The sequence below is a fragment of the Belonocnema kinseyi genome, chromosome 3, assembly GCF_010883055.1.
Source record: "Belonocnema kinseyi isolate 2016_QV_RU_SX_M_011 chromosome 3, B_treatae_v1, whole genome shotgun sequence".
Lineage (NCBI taxonomy): Eukaryota > Metazoa > Arthropoda > Insecta > Hymenoptera > Cynipidae > Belonocnema > Belonocnema kinseyi.
In genome coordinates, this window is record NC_046659.1 from 121,266,353 (window position 1) to 121,279,289 (window position 12,937).

Sequence of the window (12,937 nt, forward strand, 5' to 3'; positions counted from 1 at the left end):
GATTTCCCGCTTATTATGCGCATGAATCTCATGTCAATTGCGTTAATTTTACTCTTATCTTTTTCTTGATAAGTCCATGTCTCGCTACCGTATAGTACAGTAAATTGGAAAATTGGTGTGAAACGCAAATATTAATAATTTTAAAAAATTAAAAATAATGGTAATAAATTTGGCGAATAATTATTTAAAGATTGCACATGAATCTTCATGAGAAATTCAGAGAATATTTTAACTGAAGATATCATCGAAGAGAGATGATCAATTTTTGTGCAAACTGACTCTTGTTTTCACCTTGAAATTTACTTACCTTTTAGTTTCAGTAACTATTTTTTGTCAAATTCATGAATTTAGTATTATATTTCTTTAAAAAGGTGGCCGATGGACCGGGGAATGATCGGGAATTTTATAATTTTTATAATTATTATAATTTTTATATAATTTTATTTTATTTTTATAATTTTTATAAATCATATAATTTACAGCTTTTTCAATCTTATAAATTCCATCGTTTGCCAATGGCGACCTGTTTACGAAAAAATCGAGTTAAAAAAAAGAATGGATTTAAATATTTATTTATTAAATTATCAGGGAAAATTATGTAAATATACCAGTTGGTATACTTGTTTTTAATACGAAATTCTCTTTTTTCTTGAATTCTTAGGTAATGAAAAATTAAATTGTACTTTCAACAGTTAAATTTGTAACTTTTGAATATTCTATTTCAATTTTCTTCAATTTTCAACCGTTGAAAACTTAATTTTGTATAATTTAAAGTGTATATTAAAAACAAGTGTAGAAAATGTTATATTTACATAATTTTACATGGGAATTTAATAGAAACTTTGATCCACACAAATTTTGTTTTAATTGAAAATATCACATTTTTGGCAAATGGGTCGCTTCTGGCAAAGCAATATTCATCCAATTGACTCTCAGTCATGGAATTTATGAGATTTATACAAAACTCCAAATCTAATCAATTAATCATCACCTTTTCAAACATGTAAAAAAGTACAAGCCTTTTAAATCGTACATTTTTGGGAGAAATGAAAAATCCCGAATGATAAAATTCCTGACATTGGAAAATTTTCGAATAACACAATTCCCGAATAATAAAATTCCTGAATTGAAAAATTCCCGAACAGTTTATAATATTAAAGGACTGTAAAATTCCCAAAAGTGTATAATATAAACGAATATAAAAATTCCTGAATAATGCAATTCCCGCACAGTTTGTAACATTACCAAATTGGAAATTTCCCGGATAATAACATTAAATACTCAATAACCAAGTATTTATGTATTTCAAGTATTGTTATTTAAAATTCAAATTATTTTAGGATCTTTAAAAATTAATGATAATTTTTTTATATATAAATATTTAATTGGGACGAATGAAAAATCCCAAAAAATAAAATTCCTGACCGTGAAATTCCCGAATTGAAAAGTTCCCGAATAACAAAATTCCCGAATAATGTTTCCGAATAAAAAATTATCCTGAATAATCGACTAAATTCTCGAATGATAAAATGCCTAATTAATAACATTTCCGAATAATAAAATTACCAACTTGGAAAATTTCCGAATAATAAAATTCCTGACATATAATTGCCGAATCATAAAATATGCGAACTAAGAAATTCCCAAAATCAAACAATTTTTAAACAAAATAAATATTAATTTATTTAATAAAAATACAATAATCAAATATTTTTATCTGCAAATTCTTTTGATGTTTAAGTTTCTAAACTTATTGTTTAAATTTAATTATGAACCAATCTATTTAGATTATGACATTTTCCAAATAAAAAAAGAAATAATAAACAAATTTTTATACTTTTCTAAAATTGCTAAATATTCATATAATATTTTAAATAAATAAATAATGTTTATAAAGAAATTATTGAATTGCCTCAATTCGGGAATTTTTTAGTTCGGAAATTATAATACATCAATTTTTTGCCGGGAATTTTATTATTGGCGATATTTCAAATTTGGTAAGTAATGTTTTAAGCTGTGGTGAATTTTATTATTTTGGAATTTACAAAACGGGAATTTCTCTATTCGGAAATTTAATTCTTCGGGAATTTTAGAGTATTCAATTTTTTAACTTTTAAGATTTAATTTTGAACTGTGCTAAAGTATTGCAAGGAAAATTCTTTAAATTAAAAAAATTTTATTTTTTCAAATTCTTTAGCTTGAAAGAGACTGACATTTTATTGATCAACTAGAAATTGTTGCAAATACTTGTCCTGTATGTAAAACGAATTTCACTGCTGAAACTGCAACTTCTACTTTGTAGTGCAATTTTATTCTGGGAAATAGGATCGATACATGGAACCATGTCATGTTTTCAACCAGTCGGATCTAATCAGGGGCTTTCTGTACTAGTTATAATCAGCACACATTGACTCAATTTGTGCGAATTCTATTTTCGTTCCTCTAATCACAAATCTTCTATTTTTGTACTGACTTTGAGTATATTTTTTTAAAGCAAAGAAATGAATAGATTTTATATTATTTTTCATTCTAATTTATACACTTCATTTCACAAGGAACCGGGCAATGACCGAGGAATTTGTTGATATCGGGAAACCCGGGAAATGACAAAGAATTGATTTTTTGGCCGGGAATTTCAGACATTTTTAGAAGAATAATCTATCTAGAATAATCTATTTATATTTCTATTTTGAGAAATTTACAAATTTAAATAAAGCTCGATTTCAACTTTCTTTAAATGTTAAGTTTCATTTTTAACGTTTTCATTAATGCTATCAATCAATTTCCAATTCCTAATTCTATAATCTTTCTAAAATTTTTAATTTAAAGGATTTCCAAATACAGTTTTGGGGACCTAAACCATTAAAAATAAAAGTGTTCGAAATTGAATATTTTAATATCAAATGATGATTTTTAAGATTGAACTGTACTTTGAGAATTAAAAAAAAACTTAAACATTGAACTTTTTCAGTTTGAAAGCCTTATTAATTAAACAATTGTAAACTATAGATTAGAGCTTTATAAGCTATCTCAAATTTCAAAATAACTTAAAATTAAATGATTCATACCTAAACGCTTGTAATAAATTCCAAATAGTATTCAATATTTCAGTCTAAAATATTTCATTTTTAGTCTATTTAATTTGAGATTTTTAATGAAGGAAAAAAACAATTATTCAATTATTAGCAATGATTCATTTTTTTTAGAACGGACAATTATGAATTTAATAATCAAAACTAAAAAAACTTTAAAAACTTAAAGAAAGAAACTGAATTGTCTGAAATAGAAAGCCTTCAATTATTAAACTTTCAAAGAGCTAAATTTAAATTTAGTACGTTACAATTTCAATTGTAACGATTAGAAAATTTTAATTTGTAAGTGAAATTGTTACATTTTATGCATAAATGACAATTAAACACTTACTATTTTAGAACAAATTCGAGTAAGTTAAAATGATATTTAAAAATTTTGAAAATTTTCAAAATTGATTTGAAACTTGACAAAATTTCATATCATTTAAAACAAAACGTAAATTTTTGTAGATTTAGCGTTCTAGAAATTCTTGAAAACCTGGAAAAGTTCCTGATTTTTTTTACCTGAAAAAACTTGGGAAAGTCTGACGATTATAATTTTCTATGAGAATTTTATAATTTGGTTACAAATTCAACAGTTTTGATTAAAAAATAATGCTTTTTATTAGAATTATTTTTTATTGCATTATTCGTCCAGAATTCATCTTTCTTGGTAGAAAATTCAATTATTTGGGTGAAGGTTGAACCACTTTATTAAAAAATCATTTTTTATTATTAAAAATTCATCATTTTAGTTAAAAATTATTTTAAAAAATTAAGAATTAACTATTCCATTGAAGGTTCATCATTTTTTTGAAAATTCATCTCGTTTGTTGAAAATTTAACTAGTTTGTTGCAATTTAATTTTCTTTGTTAAAAATTAATTTTTGAAACTAAAAATGTGACTATTTCATTTTTGGCTTAAAATTGTTTACTTTTTTATTTCATTGGTAATTCAAGTAACTGGGTAAAAGTTCAAATACTTTGTTAGAAATTTTGGTTTGAGGGTTTATCTTTTTATTGAAAATTTAACTGTTTTGTAGAAAAATAGTTATTTCATTTAAAATTAATTTATCATCTGAACGTGTAACTTTACCATGTTGAAAATGCAACTGTTTTACGTAATAATAGTCTTCTGGCTTGAAAGTTCGTCAATTTGGATTCAATGTTTTTCTGTTTTGGCTAAAAAATATTTATTTGTTGAAAAATCGTATTTTTTATATGAAATTTGAATTCTGGGTTGAAAGTTGGGCTACTTTGTTAAAAAATCTTTTTTTGGGGTTGAAGATTCATATGTATAATTTCAATTGAAAAGTCATCTATTTGTTTGAAAATCAAACTATTTTTTTGAAAATTCGTCCTTTTGGCAGAAATTTATTGTTTTTGCAACTTGAAAATTCAAACCGTAGAATTGCAGATCCGTGATTTTACTTGAAGATTCAATTCTTTATTTGAAAGTTTATGTATTTTGTGGAAAAATGGTCTATTTTGGTAGATAACTACTTTTCTTGGTTGAAAATTCGTCTTTTTGGTTAAGAATTTATCATTTTAGTTTGAAAGTTAAACTATTTGTTTAAAAATTCAACTTGTCTGTTGAAAAATTAATTACATGTTTTATTAAAAATTGAAACCATTTTTCTGTGAAAAGTATTTTTTCACGATGAAAAATGCCCCTTGAAAAATGCATATTTTTTCTGGAAAAGTCCTGGGATTTTTTTTGCACAAGCATTAGACACCCTGCTTAAAATTAAAATCATTTCTAATTTAAACAATGCTGGGTTACATATTTTTGTTTTGTAAATTTGCCTAAAAACGATATAATATCAAAAAACATCCGAATTTACTGATTCATTCTTCAGGTTAGATATTGGAAAAAATCACATGAATTTATATTTTTTGAACTGAATCTTAGTTTTTAAATTTGCAGTTTGCGTGCATTTAATTTTTAATTATTTAATTGAGACGCGTTAACTGCTTCCATTTTATATTTTTAAATTATTGAGCATTTAAATAAAAAAATTTCAATTAAATCATTTTTAAATTTTAATTTTAAATTCTAAAGTTTTAGAGTTTCACTTAAAGTACTTTAATTTGTATTCAGTTTCTATTACTTCGAAGTAAAACATTTTTAGCTTTAAGATATCGAATTTTTTAATTTCATTGACCGTAAACAATTATTACGAACTGGGAAATGGCTGGATTTTTTTTTTTTACTAAAACGGCCACCCCGTTTCAATTTAATCCTTTGTTTATTATACATTGCAAATTTTTTTTAGGTATTAATAACTCTTTGAGTTTTCTTTCAAATCGAGGAGGGTCAGGGTCGCGTAAATGGTCATCGTCAATAATTATTTCATTGAAGATGCAGTGTTTTCAAGATTTTCTATCGACAAAGACCTTCTCAAAGAATTTTTCCCTCTAGCAGGATTCGAGACCTTCAAATTGCATCATGACTCTGGTTGTTTACGTAATGATATGTATTATGTCAATCCTATTTTTGTTTCTCATTCATGCCAATTTTCGTTATTTTGTACTTCAGGTGTAAAAAAGTCGTAAAGTTGAATGAGCAGTTAAAAACTCAGTTACCGATAAATATTTTAAAAAACTATTCCATTTAATGTTAATTGTCTACCTTTTAAAGGAGAAAAAACATATGGTAATTAATTTAATTATATTGAATTTTGAATATCAGAAGTCAGTGATTTCTCTTAATGGAAAAATGGAGACTTCTTTAATTAATACAGGCCTCGGACTCACTGTTGACAGTAAAGACACTATTTTTTACAATTGTCTGCTGATGTCACAATTCCTTTACTTTGCCAACCAAGAAAATATATTCATTATAAATCAGAAGCAGTTGAATTAATCCGAAGAGGACGAATTTCTAACAAAATCGGTGAATCCTCAACCAAACAGTTGCATTTTTAACCAAAAAAGATTATATTTATACCAAAAGAGATGCATTTTCAAACTAAAAAGACGAATTTCCAAAGAAGAAAGATTTTATAATAAGGAAAAAAATTTTCATCAAAAATGTTGAATTTTCAAATCTAACGGACGAACTTTCAACAAAAAAGTTTAATTTTGAATCATAAAGATGAATTTTCGACTAATAAAATTAATTTTCTACAAAAAAATTGAATTCTCAACAAAGTAAATCGATTTTTAAACTAATAGTTGAATTTTCTACCATAAAAGGCGAATTTTCAACAAATTGTATACATTTTTGACCAAATAGTTTTAAAACTGGGTGTGATGTTAGTACAAATTTTATTCATATTTTTTCTTTTCTAAATTCTTCAAACTAAATAGTTGCATTTTCAAACTAAAAAGATCCATTTTTAATTAAAAAATTGGAGTAGTTAAGTTTTTATTAAGGAGAGTTAATTTTCAAATGAAGAAAAAACATCCAACAAGAAAGTTCATTTGCAGTCACTCAGTTGAATTTTTATCGAAAATATTATCTTCAATCAAAAAATTAACTTTTAAGAAAGTAATTCAACTTTTAACCAAGGAGTATAATTTTAAACCTAAAAATATGAATTATCTACGAAAAATGTAATATATTATATTAAAACAAAAAAAAAAGATTTTAATTACCAATAAAACGAAAATAGTTGGATTTTACCAACAACGATTTTTCAACAAAATTCTAGAATCATCAACTAAAACAGATTAATTTACTGCCAAACAGTTGCAGTTTTAACCAAAAACGATGAAATTTTCTACCAAAAAGATCAATTTTAAACTCAGAACATAAATCTTCTTCCGAAAAGATAAATTTTCAAACCAAATACATAAATTTTCCACCAAATAGTTAAATTTTATACCAAATTATTGAATATGCTGGCTAAAACACGAATTTTCTACAAATCAGGCGAATTTTTAGCAAAAAATAAAATTGTACAGAAAGAGATGAATTTTCAAGCCGGAAGAATAATTTTTAAAACAAATATTTAAAGTTTCTACTAAAAAATGTAAATTTGCAATCAAAAATATAATAGTAAATTTTTTGTATAAATGAATTAATTTTGAACCGAAAAAAAAAACGAATTTTCGTAAAAATGCACAAAACTTTATCGAAATAAAAATGGTTAAATTATATAATTATATTAAATTATACTTTTAATGTAGTTGAATATTGATTCAATAAATTATATTATTATAGTATATTTTTTAATTTGCGGCCCGAAAACACGAATATTCTGAAAACAGTTCATTTTTTCAGACAGTGACATTTTTCTTGCCAAAAAAGATGAATTTTCTGTAGACAGAGATGAATTTAAAAACCAGAAAGATAAATGTTAAAAAAAATAGTTGAATTTTCAAACAAAAGTATTTTTTTATTCAAGAAATAAAATGTTTTAAAAACAAATTGATGAATTTTCAACTAAATAATTCAATTTTGAACCAAATTATAAAAATTTTAAGTCAAAAAGATGAATTCTTAACCAAAAATTTAATATAGCGATAAATAAATAGGAATTTTGATTATTCATAGACTAAAGAATAATTTTTCGAATAAGCATTAAAGTTAATTTTTAATACTTTTTGAATGTTAGTTTAAAAAACGAAATTTTGCTTAAAACATAAAGTCAATTTTCTATGTTGCACACTTTTTCATTTCAGATCACGCATAAGTTTAATATTTGAAGAGTATGATACTATTTTGACACTATATTTCTAATTTTTGACACCATTTTTCATCTCTGAAGTGATTCCGTGGTCTGTTAATGTTTAATTAATGAATAAACCTCGGAATAAACTCATTATTTATTTCGAGATAATTGGCTTTAAGCGATATTTTTGAAGGTCCGAGATTGCAAAATAGAGTAGTTCTTCGAATTTGTCAGGTTTAATATCGCGTGTCTTTACTTAACTGCATTTTGTAACGTGTCACGGGAAATTAATTTCTTTTTATGTCCTGCTTGATCCACTAAACCTCTCAAGAATTTGTAAAAGTTCAAAAAAGAGGGCGATGTGTATCGTTCGCTTAGTTTCTTTTTGCTGAGTAATTTCTTCCCATCTCCCTTGACCCGTTTTGGTTTCTCGAGAATAGTTGGAGATTAGAGTAGTAATTAAAATTTAAACTGATGGAATAATTATTTTCCTCCCAATAATTTTTTGATTGCAAGCTACAAGTCTAGTAACTCTGGGTTTCTTATTCTATTTACTGTTTTCAAATATAAGACTTTTCTTGGTAATAAATTATTAATTTCTCTTGACTAATTAATTTTAAAAAAAATGCAAGTCGAACAATGTTGTTGCTACAAGGGTTACATTGATTTGTTTCAAATTTATTTCTAGCGAATAAATTTTGCCAGTTGCAAGGCATGATTTGTAGTCCAGCGTTCACAGACACTATGTCGTCAGTTTATTTTCAAACTCATGACGAATCTGGCTCGATATCAGAATCGGAGTTCGTCCACCGCTATTTGAAAATGAAAGCTATTTTTTTAGACCTTTATATCCTGATAAATTATTTTTCGTTTCCAATTATGGGGTTGACTTCATTCTGAAATAAGAATGTTCTTCATGGAGATAGGACATTAAATCGATTCTTGAGAAATTTATCTGATAAGCTAAATCCATACTTTGAATGTTTATCGGTTGGATTACAGACTTTGATAAAAATGGCAAAGAAAAATGTAATTCAATTAATTAAAAAAGTGTCTTAATTTAGAAAGGAAACTTCTTTGTTTGTAATAACTCAAGTAAATACTAATTGGTAATGAAAAATCGAGGAATCAATGTCAGTCACGTCGAAAGTATTGCAGTGAAATCCTTTATTATTATTCGAGCATTGAGGTAAGGCACTTCTAGTGCATAAAACATGATGCGTAATGCGTTTTCAAATGATGTTACGTCATTTCCGTTGCGGATCAATTGAACCGAAGAAGGTTCCTGTCGTTTGATTGACAAAGATTGACAAATAGATATAGAAACTTGCGAGCATAGATTTTTAATTGATTTTTTTTGAAAAGTTTGGATAAGGATAATTATTTTATTGAGGGGACAAATAAAGAAGAATCAAATGAAAATCTCGATTAAACATCTTAACTCACTTTCCACAGAAATGAAAAAGTTTTTAACCATTTTCTTCAGCTGTTATTGCTTTACAATTTTGATATTTGGAAATCAAGGAAAAGTCAGGGAATTTTGTTGGCCAGGAAAAGTCAGAGATTCTGACAACAAAAAAATGAAAAAAACCAGGGAATTTCTGTAAGAAGCTATGATCACTTTTTTAAATGAAAGGATCACTTAAGTCACTTTTCTTACAATAAATTAACCCATGGGCAAACTACTGTTGAATTGGTGTCTTTATCGATTTCTGAATTTTCATAACTTATTTTGAAATCTTTTAGGGCATTATAAAAGATTCTAAGACATTTTTAATAGATTTCAATAATTTTGAGGAACTGCCAAAGATTTGAAAGATTTTAGTGTACTTTTAAAAATTCCAAGGATCTTTCAAGTATTTAAAAAAGTTTCGAGGAAGTTCAAAAGACTTAAAAGATTTGAAATATTTTAGGATGTTGTAAAAAATTCCAAGGAATTTCAAAAGATTTCCAAGGATTTCAACGATTTTAAGGGTTTTTAAAAGCTCTCAAGGTATTTTAATCTGTTTTCCAGTATTTCACAAAATGTAATGTCACGAAATTTTATACTATTTTGGTGATTTTCGAAGAATTTATTCACCAAAATTGACGGATTTCGTAGGATTTCAAATATTTTCAATCATTTCAATTAATTTTAAAGAGTTTTGGGAATATTAAAAGATTCCTAGGAATATACAATTGATTTCAATAATTGTCAAAAATTTCAAATAATTTTCAAGATTTTAAGGTATTTCTGAAATTTTTAAGAACTTGAAAAAATTTCAAAGTTTATCAAAACATTTTATTTGTAAAATGTTTTACAAGAAATAGAGGATTTCAAATATTTTCAAATACTTCAAGATATTAACTAAGATTTTAGAGTATTTTAAAAGAATCAAAGAAATTTTCAAATGATTTTAATAATTTAAATGAACTTTTAATATTTGTGGGTATTTTTTTTTAATTTCAAGTAATTTTCGGGAGCTTTAAAAAGTTTCAAAGATTTTAAAGGATCTGCAATATTTTAGGATATTGTAAAAGATTTCAAGGGATTTCACAAGATTTACAAGGATTTTATTTATTTTAAAGGATTTTAAAAGCTCTCAATGTCTTTTAATCATTTGCACAGGATTTTAGAAAATGTCAGACTTCATGTAATTTCACGAGATTTTATAATACTTTAGTGATTTTCAAATAATTTATTCACAAGAATTGAGGCATTTTGTAAGTTTTAAAATATTTTCAAATATTCCAAGGTAATTCCAAAGACAATTAATTTCAATCATTTTAAGTCATTTCAAAGACTTTTAAAGATTTCAGGATTATTTTTAGAATTCCCTTGAATTTTGAAGAACTTAAAAAAATGTCAAGGTATTTAAAAAAATTCTAAGGTATTTTCAATTGATTTAAAATATTTTAGACTATATTAAGAGTCTAAGGAATTTTCGATTGCTTTTAGTAATTTAATTAAATTTAAAAGGACTTGGAATATTTCAGGGGATTTTTAATAGATTTCAATAATTTGATGATATTCCAAGGGATGCTAAAGATCTTAGGATATTTTGAAATCTTTCAAGGAATTGTATAGAGATTTTAAATAATTCGAAAGAATTTGAAATATTTTAAGAGTATTTAAAAAAATTCTAAGACATTTTTAAGAGATCTAATAAGTTTTAAACGATTTCGAAAGATTTTAAAAGATTTTAAAAGATTTGAAATATGTTATGGTATTTTTCAACATTCCAAGAAATTTTTAATTTGAAATGATTTCAAACGATTTGAAATATTTAATGTTATTTTAAAACATTTCTAGGAATTTTTAAGTTGAAATGATTTCGAAGGATTTGATATATGTTGTGGTAAAAAAAAAAAAAATCAGGCATTTTCAAGAAATTACAAAATTTCAAGGGATTTCAAATGTTTTAGTTTATTTTTAATTCGAAGGAATTTTCAAGAGCTGTAAAAAATTTCAACAAATTTCAAAGTTTTAAAAAATATTTTAAGGAATTTTAAATTGTTTGAAATAATTGTAAGGGATTGAAAAAGATTTCAAAGTATTTTAAATATTTTATGGTGCCTATTTGAACCCCTTCGTTGGCAGAGAGAATTGGACAAAAAGTGCCCAAAATGTCAGGAAAATTTTTTTATCCTGAAAATTTGTATCCTGGGGTTTTTGTGGTCGCTAAATCCGAATATGAAGTCGAAATCCAATATGGCGGATGAAAATACAAAAAACGGCTCGATTTGGACAAATATTGGTACTTACGGCGTTTTGTGGTCGCTGAACCCGAAAGTGAAGTAAAAATTCTGATTCAGCGACCCCAAACTCCTGTAAGTACCGAGATTGATCCAAATTAAACCGTTTTTGTACTTTTGTCCACCATATTGGATCCGCCATTTTGATTTTCCGAATTTTGACTGCAGATTCGGATTCAGCGACCCCAAAAACCCCCGAGTAAGACTTGAATGCAAAATAGGAGCAAGTTAAATAGGAAAAGAGAAGATTGACGCATTTTGCGCCAATGCCAACAAAGGGGTTAACTGATTCCGGGGCATTTTTAAGAACTTTGAAGTTTTCAAGGGATTTAAAAGGATTTCAAAGTACTTGCAATATGTGAGAGAAGTTAAAAAGATTCCAAGTAATTTTTAATTGCTTTCAGTAATCGAATGGGATTTCAAAGGATTAAAAATATTTTATGTTATTTTAAATGATTGAAATACATTTGCAAGAAATTTAGAAAATGTAAAGCGATTTAAAATATTTTAGCTTATTTAAAAAATTCCAAGGAATTTCCAGGAGCTTAAAAATGTTTTAAAGGGATTTTAAGAGATATTAAATATTTTCATTTTTCTAAGTATTTTAAATATTTTATGGTACTTATATTAAAAGATTTCAAGGAATTTTCAAGAGTTTCAAAATGGTTTTCAGTGATTTTAAATGATTTCAAAGTATTTGAAGTATTTTAGAGTATTTTTTGAAATTCAAAAAAATTTTCAAGTGCTTTAAAAAATTGCAAAGGTTTTATTGGCAATATTTTAAGGTAGTTTTAAAAACGTCTGAGAATTTCCGAGAGCTAACAAAATTTGAAGGGATTTTAAAAGATTCCAAGTGAATTTTAAATTTTTTCAGTAATTTAATGAGACTTCAAAGGATTTGAAACATTTAGGATATTTTAAAAGAAAGAATTCCTCAGAAATTCGGATGATGTGAAACGAAAACACATATACGTAACCTATGTGTTTTTCAGATATTTTAAGAGATTCCAAGTGATTATATGGGGTTTTAAAATCTCGCAAAGTATTTTAATCAATTTTCCATGATTCCAGGAAATATCAAATTTCGTAAAGTACCAAATTTTTAAAGAGATTTTCGAATATTTTCTAAACTTTATTTAGAATTTGAATCTTTTCAATTCACTTGAATTATTCTAATTTCACTCACTTCTACTATATTTAATCATCTTGAATTATTAGGAATTTCGTCTATTATTTTTGACCTCCCTTGAATTTTTCCAAAGTTATTACAGAATTAGTTAATTCAATGATTCTTTTTTTCGTATTTTTAAATTTGGTATTTTCACTTCAACCAGCCGCTAACTTCGTTAAATGCTAAGGGGAAAACATTGGACCAAATGCATGGGGATCGGTTAATTTTGGCTCTATTTTGCTAATACGAGGGTAGTTCAATAAGTCCTTAGAATGAAGTATAAAAACAATTTTTTTTGGGTAAATTTTTTTTTATTTTTCAACATAATCTCCTTGGAGCTC

The 12,937-nt window shown here is 25.6% G+C and overlaps 1 protein-coding gene across 1 annotated transcript in view; it reads left to right on the forward strand.

Annotated features, from left to right (window-relative positions):
• LOC117170010 (bestrophin-4-like) overlaps window positions 1-12,937 on the forward strand; it is a 66,977-nt gene that overhangs the window by 14,486 nt on the left and 39,554 nt on the right. The gene's annotated exons all lie outside the window — the stretch shown is intronic.